General features: G+C 44.8%; 1 long non-coding RNA gene across 1 annotated transcript in view; it reads left to right on the top strand.

Moving 5' to 3' along the window:
* Window positions 1–2,500: 2,500 nt before the first annotated feature.
* LOC129712548 (uncharacterized) overlaps window positions 2,501–13,747 on the top strand; it is a 50,352-nt gene continuing 39,105 nt past the window's right edge. The window contains exon 1 of the long non-coding RNA XR_008726074.1: window positions 2,501–2,953. This is a non-coding gene — a long non-coding RNA (uncharacterized LOC129712548). The remainder of the gene's footprint in view (window positions 2,954–13,747) is intronic.

The following is a 13,747-nucleotide window of genomic DNA, read 5'->3' as shown; positions in this document are numbered from 1 at the left end:
CGTGCCGACCATCGATGACCCAAACACTAGTTCTATGACTATCCCACACACGAGGAGCAATTTACAGAAGCCAATTAACCTACAAACCTGCAGGAGTGTGGGAGGAGACTGGAGCACCCGGAGAAAACCCACATGATCACAGGGACAATGTACAAACTCCATACAGACCGGGCCCGAGGTCAGGATTGAACCCGTGACTCTGGTGCTGTGCGGCAGCAATTCTATCGCTGTGCCACCTTGCCTCCCATAGATTTCTCCAATTTCAAGTGACCCCTGCACTCTCCGCCCCTCCCTCACCCTGGTCGATTTAATAGACAATAGACAATAGGTGCAGGAGTAGGCCATTCGGCCCTTCGAGCCAGCACCGCCATTCAATGTGATCATGGCTGATCATCCACAATCAGTACCCCGTTCCTGCTTCTCCCCATATCCCCTGACTGCGCTATCTTTAAGAGTCCTATCCAGCTCTCTCTTGAAAGTATCCAGAGAACCAGCCTCCTCCGCCCTCACAGAATTCCACATACTCACAACTCTCTGTGAAAAAGTGTTTCCTCATCTCCGTTCTAAATGGCTTATCCCTTATTCTTAAACTGTGGCCCCTGGTTCTGGATTCCCCCAACATCGGGAACATGTTTCCTGCCTCTAGCGTGTCCAAACCCTTAATAATCTTATATGTTTTAATAAGATATCCTCTCATCCTTCTAAAGCTCCAGAGTATACAAGCCCAGCCGCTCCATTCTCCCAGCATATGATAGTCCCGCCATCCCGGGAATTAATCTTGTGAACCTACGCTGCACTCCCTCAATAGACTTGCTAGTTTCACTGCTTGTAGCCCTTCCTTATCACCTCTTCCACAGCCAACACTGGATCATTGTGGGCTCCACCTTTTCTTGGCCAACAGTGCTGGCTCTGATTTGCTTTGTACCTTTTCACACCTCTACTATCCCTCTCCCCTGACTCTCAGTCTGAAGAAGGGTCTCGACCCGAAATGTCACCTCTTCCTTCTCTCCAGCGATGCTGCCTGTCCCGCTGAGTTACTCCTGCACTTTGTACTATTACCTTCGGTGTAAACCAGCATCTGCAGTTCCCTCTGACAAATCCAACTCAAGTGTTACCCCTGAGAGTTTACAGGAAAATGCCAGCCATTTTTCAAAGACATATTCACTCAATGGACTGAACATAATTCATAGCAGACAGACAGCTTGTGGGAGAGTGATTTATTTATTGTTTCTCCAGTAATACGTTCAAACAGAAAGTTATGTTACATGAAAGCAATTGACAGTTTGTGCAAGAAGATCAAATCCGAATGAATTGAACAAAAAAAAATACACAAAAAATATTCAAACTGCTCGGCAATCGTGTAACATCTGTGCAAAAAGGGAAATAGATGTAATCTCAGGTCAACGGGCTTTCTGTCAAAGAGAAATACCAGTCACTAGAAAAACTTGGCGGCACAGCGGTAGAGTTGCTGCCTTACAGTGCCAGAGATCCGGGTTCGATCCTGACTACGGGTGCTGTCTGTACGGAGTTTGTACGTTCTCCCCGTGACCAGCGTGAGTTTTCTCCGAGATCTTCAGTTTCCTCCCACACTCCAAAGACGTGCAGGTTTGTAGGATAATTGACGGTGTAAATGTAAATTGTCCCCAGTGTGAGTAGTAGTGTTTGGCCCCTCTCGGTCATGACTGACCATGGGTGATGCATCCTAGTTTGCAGGTGATGTGTGGTCGGATGCCATGACTGGGTATGGCCACAAGGCAGTGGAGGTTTTAAATCAGAGTTTTCCCTCTCCTAGATGGACTGCCTTCCTAGGCTGACGAGCCCCATCTGCCCGAGACTCAACTCATGGGGGCGGGAGCATCTAACTTCCCATGCAGGTCTATAGCACCTGCCCACAGCCCAGTGTGAGTAGGACAATCTTAATATGCGGGGATCGCTGGTCGGTGCAGACTCGGTGGGTCGAAGGACCTGTTTTTGTGCTGTATCTCTAAACTATACTAAACTAAAGCTTTTTTTAAAACCCTTCCTAAGAAATAGAAAACATAGAAATATGGTGTCTGTTTATGATGTCTTGTTTATTCTTCTGTACAGCACTTTGTTCAACATTGGCTGTTTTAAAGTGCTTAACAAATAAAGTTGGATTGGATAGAAACATAGAAAAATAGCAGGAGTAGGCTATTCGGCCCTTCGAGCCAGCACCGCCATTCAATATGATCATGGCTGATCATCTAAAATCAGTATTTAAGAAGGAACTGCAGATGCTGGAAAATCGAAGGTACACAAAAATGCTGTAGAAACTCAGCGGGTGCAGCAGCATCTATGGAGCGAAGGAAATAGGTAACATCTCGGGCCGAAATGTTGCCTATCTCCTTCGCTCCAGAGATGCTGCTGCACCCGCTGAGTTTATACAGCATTTTTGTGCACCATCTAAAATCAGTATCCTGTTCCTGCTTTTTCCTCATATCCATTGATTCCTTTTGCCCTAAGAGCTAAATAACAAATGTTTCTATCTAAAATAGCATTCAGTTGCATTGAGGCGGTGTGGGCCAGTGAATCAAACCCATGTTTTATGGACATTTAGGATTTTATTAGTGGCAGTTTTCATCTGGTCTGAATGAAGGCAGGAATGAAAACAAATAAAGGGGAATAACACGTGGTCTCAGTGTTTACACAAATGAAACGATGAAAACCTGGTGCACAGAGCCAGCCGGTGTGAACATGTCGTTCAACAAAACCTGAGGTGGCTCCCTTCACAAGAGCTGGAAAATACTGACTGACCACAAAGAGTGGACACAGGAGAATCTGACTGAACAGTCCACGTTGACCTACGCGATCTCACGGCTGCCAAACGCTTCAACTGCCCCTCCCATTCCCACACTGACATCTCTGTCTTGGGCCTCATCCACTATCAGAGTGAGGCCCAGCGTAAATTGAAGGAATATCTTGCAGCCCAGCGGTATGTAATGATTTTTGTAACTTCAAGTAGCCCCTTGCATTCCCTCTCTCTCTCTCTCTCTCTGTTCCTCCCTCACCCTAGTCATCGTACTAGTTTCACTGTTGTCCTGTTGAGTTTCACCATCTGTATAACTGGTTATTACCTCCTCCGCAGCCAACAATGGACCATTGTGGGCTCCACCTTTCCTTGACATACCTTTCATTCACTTGTTCCATGAACCTTTTCATTTGTCTTATTTCCCTATCCCCTGACTCTCAGTCTGAGGAGGGTCTCGGCCCATAACGTCACAATAATATTCCTTCGCTCCAGAGATGCTGCCTGACCCGCTGAGTTACTCAGAAATGCAATGTAGGAAGCAACTGCAGATGCTGGTTTATATTGAAGTTAGACACAAAATGCTGGAGTAACTCAGCGGGACGAGCAGCATCTCTGGAGAGAAGGAATGGGTGATGGTTTGGGTCGAGACCCTTCTTCATTGCAGAGTCATACAGCGGGGAAACAGGCCCAACTTGCCCACACCGACCAACATGACCACCTGTAGTCAGAATCAAACCCAGGCCTCTGGCACTGCAAGGCTGGAACTCCACCACTACGCCACCATGCCACCCTAAGTTATCTGGTTTCATCCAGAAACAGGGGCCACAGTTTAAGAATAAGGAGTAAGCCATTTAGAACGGAGACGAGGAAACACTTTTTCTCACAGAGAGTGGTGAGTCTGTGGAATTCTCTGCCTCAGAGGGCGGTGGAGGCCGGTTCTCTGGATACTTTCAAGAGAGAGCTAGATAGGGCTCTTAAAGATAGCGGAGTCAAGGGATATGGGGAGAAGGAAGGAACGGGGTACTGATTGGGGATGATCAGTCATGATCACATTGAAATGCAGTGCAGGCTCGAAGGGCCAACTGGCCTACTCCTGCACCTATTGTCTATTGTCTATCCCAAAATACCTGTGGATTAGTAGGTTAGTAGGCCCTTGGTGTGTAGGACTTGTGTCTCCTACCATGTGCCTGTCACCAAAGATAGATAGATTCTTGATTAGTACGGGGTGTCAGAGTTTATGGGGAGAAGGCAGGAGAATGGGGAGAGATAGATCAGCCATGATTGAATGGTGGATAGACTTGATGGGCCGAATGGCCTAATTCTGCTCCTGTCACTTATGTCCTTATGACCTCATGTACATCGTTTTTCCTGAAAGCCCTTTAGTGTGTTGTAGTTAAAAAAAAACCTTATTTAATTCGAGTGTCAGGCAGGCAACACCCTGGAGTTTCTCCAGCTTTTTTGTGTACCTTCAATTTTCCAGCATCTGCAGTTCCTTCTTAAACACCCTGACATTTATTGTTGTTCCTTAAACATAAAACATTCTTACCTCAGAAAGTAGGCTATTTGGACAAGTTTATGCTGCAACTTAATGGCAGTCAGTTGCCAGTGGTTTTGCCTCGGCCGTGTGAGTGGCCTTTATCCACAGAGTGATGAATATAGACAGGGGACCGCATTCATTGTTCTGGGGTTGGAGTAGACTTTACCCCTTTTTCCCTCACTCTCACTCTCTCTCTATCCTTTTTTTTTCCAGCGTGAACAAGCTTTGTCCATTGCTGCTGCTTCAGCCAGAGTTATTCTGTGCTTCAGTGAAACTGTATGAAGTCTGTGTGTTGTTTGAGGAGCCGTTTCGCCTGTCAGCGAGACAAAGGGGACTTCTCCGAGCCAAGCCTGCCAGAGCGAACAGTTGAAAGCTGTTTCACCATTTATTGTAGCTGTCATTGAAAGAACAGAGACAGTGTGATGTTTAAAAGTTACAAGCATTTCATTATAGACAAGAAACGAACACCTACCTGAAGCTTTTAGATGAATGATTTAATTGGTTTGCAACTGACAGATAAATACGCTGCAGTTTGGTGTTTCAGTTCTGCAATGCTCTAAGATCTTAGCTGACACATTCATATTTCCATGCGTTGCAAAGATTATCTACTGGGCACGCTTCAGTTCTCTAGCTGCGAGCTTTAGAAGAACAAATGGTCTTGGTAGTCCTTCCAGACTGATTCCTGGAATGTCAGGACTGTCTTATGAAGAAAGACTGGATAGACTTGGTTTATACTCTCTAGAATTTAGAAGATTGAGAGGGGATCTTATAGAAACTTACAAAATTCTTAAGGGGTTGGACAGGCTAGATGCAGGAAGATTGTTCCCGATGTTGGGGAAGTCCAGGACAAGGGGTCACAGCTTAAGGATAATGGGGAAATCCTTTAAAACCGAGATGAGAAGAACTTTTTTCACACAGAGAGTGGTGAGTGTCTGGAACTCTCTGCCACAGAGGGTAGTTGAGGCCAGTTCATTGGCTATATTTAAGAGGGAGTTAGATGTGGCCCTTGTGGCTAAGGGGATCAGGGGGTATGGAGAGAAGGCAGGTACGGGATACTGAGTTGGCTGATCAGCCATGATCATATTGAATGGCGGTGCAGGCTCGAAGGGCCGAATGGCCTACTCCTGCACCTAATTTCTATGTTTCTATGTTTCCATGGTCAGTTAAGGAGAGAAGCCTCTGTAGAATGTGTCGTATGCCAGGTGCTTCTGGCTGTGGTACTAACTCATACTGTACAGTGTGGCAACAGGCCCTTCAGCCCAACTTGCCCACTCTGACCAACATGCCCCATGTGTACTAGTCCCACAGGCCGGTGTTTGGCCCATATCCTTCTAGACATAACCTATCCATGTACCTCACCAACACGTTGTGATGGTACCCACCTCAATTACCTCCCAGGGGCATCCACCAGAAACCCACGTGGTCTCAGTGAAGAGAAGCTGATACCGATGGCAGGAATATGAATGAAGAAGAAGAAGAATTAATAAGTTTATTGGCCAAGTATTCACATACAAGGAATTTGCCTTGGTGCTCCGCCTGTAAGTGACAACATGACATACAGTGACAGTTAGGAATGACACATAAAACATTAAACCTATCTAGACCAAAGTAGCTTAAAGAACTAGGGGGAAAAAAACATATGCAACATAGCTCCCCGTGAACTGCGTGGGTTTGCTCTGAGATCTTCAGTTTCCTCCCACACTCCAAAGGCATACAGGTATGTAGGTTAATTGGCTTCGTCAATGTAAAAATTGTCCCTGGTGTGTGTAGGGTCGACTGTTAATATGCGGTGATCGCTGGTCGGCGCGGACCCGGTGGGCCGAAGGGCCTGTTTCCGTGCTGTACCTCTAAACTAAACGCATCAGGACAGGCATCTTTTAGTTTAGCAGGCCGTTTTCCATACACACACACGCACACACACAGACACACACGCACGCACGCACGCGCGCACACACACACACACACACACACACACACACACACGCGTGCACACACACACACACACACACACACACACACACACACACACACACACACACACACACACACACACACACAGACACACACACACACACACACACACACACACACACACACACACACACGACCGAACACACGTACGCGCACACACACACACAATCTGCAAACTTGTACGTCTTTGGAGCGTGGGAGGAAACCAGAGCACCCGGAGAAAACCCACGCAGGTCACGGGGAGAACGTGCAAACTCCGTACAGACAGCGCCCGTAGTCAGGATCATACCTTGGTCTCTGGTGCTGCAAGGCAGCAACTCTACCGCTGCGCCACCATGCCGCCCAGCTTCAAAGGGAATTTCTGGTCGATGTTTACTCGTGGCCTTTTGAACTTCATAATCTTCTTAAACATTTAATATTTCATTAAAATCACGTTATGCAATCTTTAGTCCCAACAATGCACCACATATATAGATCTCCATATTGTGGGAAAGTTCAGTAGGCTAATCCTTGATTTTTGTTACTTAATATTGCAGTTTATAAGAGGGATTTGCACAGGGAAAATTCGGTGGGAAACAGCTGTGTGTGCCTTTTCCACAAATGAGAACAATCTTTTTGCCCTCAGGAGTGGAATCCAGCACTCTGCCTATTCCCAAACTTTCAAAACAAGCAATCACTTAAAAGAAAGGCTATCTAGACTGAGAATAAGAGCGAGCTCATCGTGGTCATGTTATAGTCATCTATTCTGTCAACAGACGTGTCACACTTGTGAAGTGAGACAGACACGTGTTCCATGGAGAGCCTGGGTAGTGGGTGGAGTTGCTACCTCACAGCGCCAGAGATCCAGGTTCGATCCTGACTACAGGCACTGTCTGTACGGAGTTTGTACATTCTAACCCATGACCGCGTGGGTTTTCTCCGGGCGCTCCGGTTTCCTCCCGCACTCCATAGATGTAGAGTGGGAGCATAGGTCTAGGTAGAATGAATGTGGAGAGGATGTTTCCACTAGTGGGAGAGTCAAGGACCAAAGAACTTTACGAAGGAGATAAGGAGGAATTTCTTTGGTGGTGAATCTGTGGAATTCATTGCCGCAGAAGGCTGTGTATATTTTAAGTGATAGATAGATTCTTGATTAGTATGGGTACCAGGGATTATGGGGAGAAGGCAGGAGAATGGGGTAAGGGGGGAGAGTTAGATCAGCCATGATTAAATGGTGGAGTAGACTTGATGGGCAAAATGGCCTAATTTTGCTCCTATAACTTATGAACGTAAGAAGTAAAATCTCAGGATCAAGCTAGGACAGGCTGTTACCCTGGACAGGCTAGATGCAGGAAGATTGCTCCCGATGTTGGGGAAGTCCTGAACAAGGGGTCACAATTTAAGGATAAGGGGGAAGTCTTTTAGGACCGAGATGAGAAAAACATTTTTCACCCAGAGAGTGGCAAATCTGTGGAATTCTCTGCCACAGAAGGTAGTTGAGGCCAGTTCATTGGCTATATATAAGAGGGAGTTAGATGTGGCCCTTGTGACTAAAGGGATCAGGGGGTATGGAGAGAAGGCAGGTACAGGATACTGAGTTGGATGATCAGCCATGATCATATTGAATGGCGGTGCAGGCTCGAAGGGCCGAATGGCCTACTCCTGCACCTATTTTCTATGTTTCTATGTTTCTACAAAGCATGTGCCTTTTAGGGCTAAATTGTTGCGATGAGCAATGAACATGTATATAATACTGGATCATACACTTCAGTTGTTTGGTGTGTCTCCATAAACTACTAACACTGTGGAACTCAAACAGAAACCATTAACCAAAATTTATGGTTAAGATTAAATTTGTATAGAGGCACGAATAAATCTGAATAGCGAGTTCTATTTTATCTTTCTTTCACCAGTGCATTAAGCGACCTTGAACTTCCACATCATAAAATTATTCCAGATTGTTATTCATTTCCAAAGTGGCATCCATTAGCTAGCGTTGTGCAGCACTTAAAGGCTTTGAGGCCCAATGGCCTTGCAGCCAGCCGCAGTGACATGGAATACAGTGGTAGAGTTGCTGCCTTACAGCGCTTGCAGCGTTGGAGACCCGAGTTAGATCCCGACTACGGGTGCTGGCTGTGCGGAGCTTGTACATTCCCCCTGTGACCTGCGTGAGATCTTTGGTTCCCTCCTGCACTCCTAAGACCTACAGGCTTGTAGGCTAATGGGACGATAGATGGCGCAATGGGCTAAGTGTTTGGCTGGCGACCGGAAGGTAGCCGGTTCGAATCCCGATTGGAGTGCATACTGTCGTTGTGTCCTTGGGGCAAGACACTTCACCCACCTTTGCCTGTGTGTAAATGTAATGTAATTATGTGAAGCACTTTGGGGTCAATGCAAGTTGACTAAAAATGTGCTATATAAATAAGATTATTATTAATTGGCTTGGAAAAATGTAAAAATTGTGTGCGGGATTGTGTTAATGTGCGGGGTCCTGTTTCCACGCTGTATCTTTAAACTAAACTAAACTAAAGTGGGAAAACAAGCATCAGCCAGTGGCGGTAGACATAAATGCTGGAGAAACCCAGCGGGTGAGGCAGCATCTATGGAGCATCACCTATTTCCTTCGCTCCATAGATGCTGCCTCACCCGCTGAGTTTCTCCAGCATTTATGGAGCGAAGGAATAGGTAACGTTTCTACGTCACCTATCCCTTCATCAGTCTGAAGAAGGGTCTCGACCCGAAACGTCACCTATTTCCTTCGCTCCATAGATGCTGCCTCACCCGCTGAGTTTCTCCAGCACTTTTGTCTACCTTCAATTTTTCCAGCATCTGCAGTTCTTTCTTAAACATATCAACCAGCGCCTGTCATCTTTATTTCCAGTTTGTACTGTCACTGCAGACAGCTTTGTCAATCAACAGCATCAAACACTAAACTCAGCTGTCTGATAACAAGCTGATTTTTACATCTCCGGGACAAAGCAAACCTGCCTCAATAAGCAAACTTCCCACTTGACAACTCCGCAGGACAGCCTTCTACATAGAAAACTCATGATTCTTGCTTGCAATGACTATCAACTGTTTCTGCCAAGAATTTATACAAATGCAGGCAAAGCAACTCCCTTTGAAACAGGCATTTATGCTTCAGATTCCTCAGGTGCTTGATATGGAATTTTGTTTTTTAACGCTGCTATTAAGCACTTTGTGAAATATTATTATCTTAAAGAAGGCATATCAATGTAAGTTATTGTTGATGTGTAGGAAGGAACTGCAGATGTTGGTTTAAACTAAAGATGGAAACAAAAAGATGGAGCAACTCAGCTGGACAGGCAGCATCTCTGGGGAGAAGAAATGGGTGACATTTCAGGTCGAGACCCTTCTTTAGACTCTGAAAACACGCATGAAGCTGTTCCTGAGTCTGGTGAAGCTTCTGTCCCTTCTGCCAAATGCGAGCAGGGAGAGGGAGAAATGACCGGGGTGGGATAAGTCTTCAATTATGTTGGCTGTTTTTCCGAGGCAGCGTGAAGTGTAGATGGAGTCAATGGTGGGGAGTGTGGTCTGTGTGATGGACTGGGCTACATCTACAATGGTGGGGAGTGTGGTGTGTGTGATGGACTGGGCTACATCTACAATGGTGGGGAGTGTGGTGTGGGTGTGATGGACTGGGCTACATCTACAATGGTGGGGAGTGTGGTGTGTGTGATGGTCTGGGCTACATCTACAATGGTGGGGAGTGTGGTCTGTGTGATGGACTGGGCTACATCTACAATGGTGGGGAGTGTGGTGTGTGTGATGGACTGGGCTACATCTACAATGGTGGGGGGAGTGTGGTCTGATGGACTGGGCTACATCTACAATGGTGGGGAGTGTGGTCTGTGTGATACACTGTGCTACATCTACAACTCTCTGCAACGTCTTGTGGTCTTGGGCATGGCTGTTTCCAAACCAAACTGTGCTGTAACGTGACAATATGCTTTATATGGGTAGTGAATCTGTGGAATTCATTGCCACAGGCGGCTGTGGAGGCCAAAGCAATGGATATTTTTAAGGTGAAGATTGACATATTCTTGATTAGTACATGTGTCAGGGGTTACGGGCAGAAGGCAGGAGAATGGGGTTGAGAGGGAAAGATAGATCATCCATGATTGAATGGTAGAGTAGAGTTGATGGGCCGAATGGCGTAATTCTACTCCTAGAACTTATAAACTTCCATTAAAATAAATTAAATAATTATTATATTAAAATAATAATGTGTTTAACAGGTGACTGCTCTTTTAAGATGATCCTTAAAGGCAACTTATAACCCATTTTTCTCACCTATCTAATATCCCTTCGCATTCCCAATATGGAATTTTGTTTCATAACACACCTGTTCAACGTATAATATCATCTTAAGCTAGTCATATAAATGTTAGCTGTTGATATTTTTCTCGTGTCACTCTGCGCAGCTAGGAACTCAAAAATGCAGTGACATTTGAAAGGGTACAGAGAACAAAAATGCCAACTATCCTCTGGCATTTCTGTAGGGAGACGCAAATTAATATTAACATGCAAGGAAATGTTGATGATATTTTGTTACGTTTCTGAAGCCACGCCAGCAGGAACATGTTGCATTAGTTCCAGTATTTCCCAATTGTTATTAGTGAGGCTGGCAGCCCTTGGTCATCGCCAGATGCCCTTGGAGATGGGCATTAAATTCCAGCCTCACCACCCTTGTGAGAATTCTTCCATGTCTACTGTGCATGTTGTGTGATGAAGGCATGATTATATAAAATGCCAGTGGATGTCTAAGTCAGAATAGTGAGGATATTGAAAGAAATACTTACATAAAGTCTGATGAAAGGTCTCTACCCGAAACACTGCCCATCCATGGAATCTGAGGAAGCATCTCGACCCAAAACATTATCTGTCCATTGGGCCTGAAGAAGGGTCTTGACTCAAAACATTGTCTGTCCATTGGGCCTGAAGAAGGGTCTCAACCCAAAATGTTGTCTGTCCACAGAGTCTAGAAACAAGGAACTGTAAATGCCGGTTTACAAAAGAAGACACAAAGTGCTGGAGTAACTCAGCGGGTGAGGCAGCATCTCTGGAGAGAAGGAATGGGCGACGTTTTGGGTCGAGACCCTTCTTCAGACTGATCTGAATATTCCAATATTAGTATTGATATTTGATTATTATTGTTATGTACAATGAGAAATGGTAAAAAACATTTGTTTATATGACCGATAATATTCAAAAACCAAAGTTCCATTACCTGTAAAGGATGACAGTGGATGGGAGAAGTTCCATTGTAAATGCCTAGTACAGAGGCACATAGTTTTGTTAAATGACCCCTTTTAACTTTATTTTTGAGGGAGGGATATTTGTTAAAATTCCTGCATGCTTTATCCTGCCGTGGTCAAAGTTGACAAAGTAAGCTCGGTCAAACTATAAATCCCGAGTGTATTTTAAGTACTGTTGTCTCATATTCATGTCCAGAGTACGAGGTGTGTGTTTATAAATTTAGGATCATGAGCTCAATATGAAAAGGCCATAAATATTGTACTTTCAGAAACAGGACGAAAAAAATGGCACTTAATTTTTTTTTCTCGAGATTGCCAAGTTTTGTCAGAGCCAGTGAGTTATGGATGTATGCGTGGATTTGCAGAGAGCAGAACATGAATATGCAGGGAATGGAGGGATATGGATCACGTGCAGGCAGAGGAGATTAGACAATTTGGCATCATGAACATTGTGACCCATGATTAAAGAAGGGTCTCGACCCGAAACGTCACTTATTCCTTTTCTCCAGAGATGTTGCCGGAGTTATTCCAGCATTTTTTATCTGTCTTGGGTGAAAACCTGCATCTGCAGTTCCTTCCCGAATATTTATAAAGGTTATGCATGCAGGGTAAATCCACCGAGTTTGTGATTCTACAAATATGACTTGAAACGGATTAACGAACCAGAGAGGTAAAGAGAGAAGTCTGTGGGGGAGAGAAAAGAACGGACTGAGTGGGACTTGGAAAATTCACATGAAAACTGTGTCAGCACGAATTTCATTAAAAAAGCATTCCCAACGGAAAAGATTTTGGATAAACCCTGGGAACTGGGACCAGCTGTAAAAGAAAATTCCTTCAGTACCACAATAGGGACAGGGCAGTCAAACCAGGGAGGTTAGCCACAGTAGACACGCGCGGTCTCAAATTAATGATGATACTGACGTTGAAAATGCTGGGCGATTTTTTTTCCCCCCTCTTCAAATTCACAAGGGAAAAGATGAGGAACTTGCTTTTTTTCAAAATAAATTCATCCCAAGTGAAATCTGAATGACATCAAAACTAGAGATGGAAGATGCAGATAGTACAAACTGAAAACAAATGCATCCCTAGGGATGGATAAAATGCATTCTGAAATACTGAATTGCTGTTAAGTACAAGTGCTATCACACAAGGATAAATGCTTAACCAAGAAAACCAGTGCCAAAGTGGTATCTAAACTACGCACTGAAGGTAGACAAAAATGCTGGAGAAACTCAGGGGGTGAGGCAGCATCTATGGAGCGAAGGAATAGGTGACATTTTGGGTCGAAAACCTTTCTTCAGACATAGATGCTGCCTCACCCACTGAATTTCTCCAGCATTTTTGTCTACCTTCGATTTTTCCAGCATCTGCAGTTCTTTCTTAAACATTACCTATACACACTTATGCCATAGGACAATAACTAACTCCATATTCAGTAGTAAGATATATACATGCTAACAAACACACAAGCTACAAATTTAACCAAGAATTCTAGGGCGGCACGGTGGCAGAGCGGTAGAGTTGCTGCCTTACAGCGCTAGGGACCTGGGTTCGATCCTGACTATGGGTGCTGCCAGTACGGAGTTTGCACGTTCTCCTCGTGACTAAGTGGGTTTTCTCAGAGATCTTCAGTTTCTTCTAAAGACGTACAGGTATGTAGGTTAATTGGCTTGGTGTCAAGGAAAAAGACATGTGCAGGATAGTGCTAATGTGTGCGGTGTTCGCTGGTCGGTGCGGACTCGATGGGCCAAAGGGCCTGTTTCCACGCTGTGTCTCTAAACTAAACCAAACTCAATCTGGGTAAAACATTCTCACCAACTGGTACATTCTGTGTGGATCTGCTTCTTTTCATGGTTGTCAACTTTTCACAGAGCACCTCCCTCGTTCCTCAACACAAACTGCAATACACATTATCCGTGCCTTGGGATACACTTCTTCTGAGTTTAACCTATCTGCATCTTCCGTCTCTTGATTTGATGTAACTCATTTTTCACTTGGGATGAATGTATTTGAAAAATTCATGTTCCTCATTTCTTCCCTTGTGAATTTGTAGAGAGGGAAAAAATAATCACCCAGGATTTTGAACATCAGTATCCATCATTGAAGACCCTTTAATCCTTCTAAACTATCCCCCTCACAATCTGTAACTCACAAATCTACTTGTCATGAATCAGTTCTGGGTATGTACAGAAAACCTGTTACACAACTTCT

This window comes from Leucoraja erinacea, chromosome 33 (assembly GCF_028641065.1).
Source record: "Leucoraja erinacea ecotype New England chromosome 33, Leri_hhj_1, whole genome shotgun sequence".
Lineage (NCBI taxonomy): Eukaryota > Metazoa > Chordata > Chondrichthyes > Rajiformes > Rajidae > Leucoraja > Leucoraja erinaceus.
Note: the sequence above shows the minus strand (reverse complement) of the source record. Positions and strands in the feature narration are given on the sequence as shown.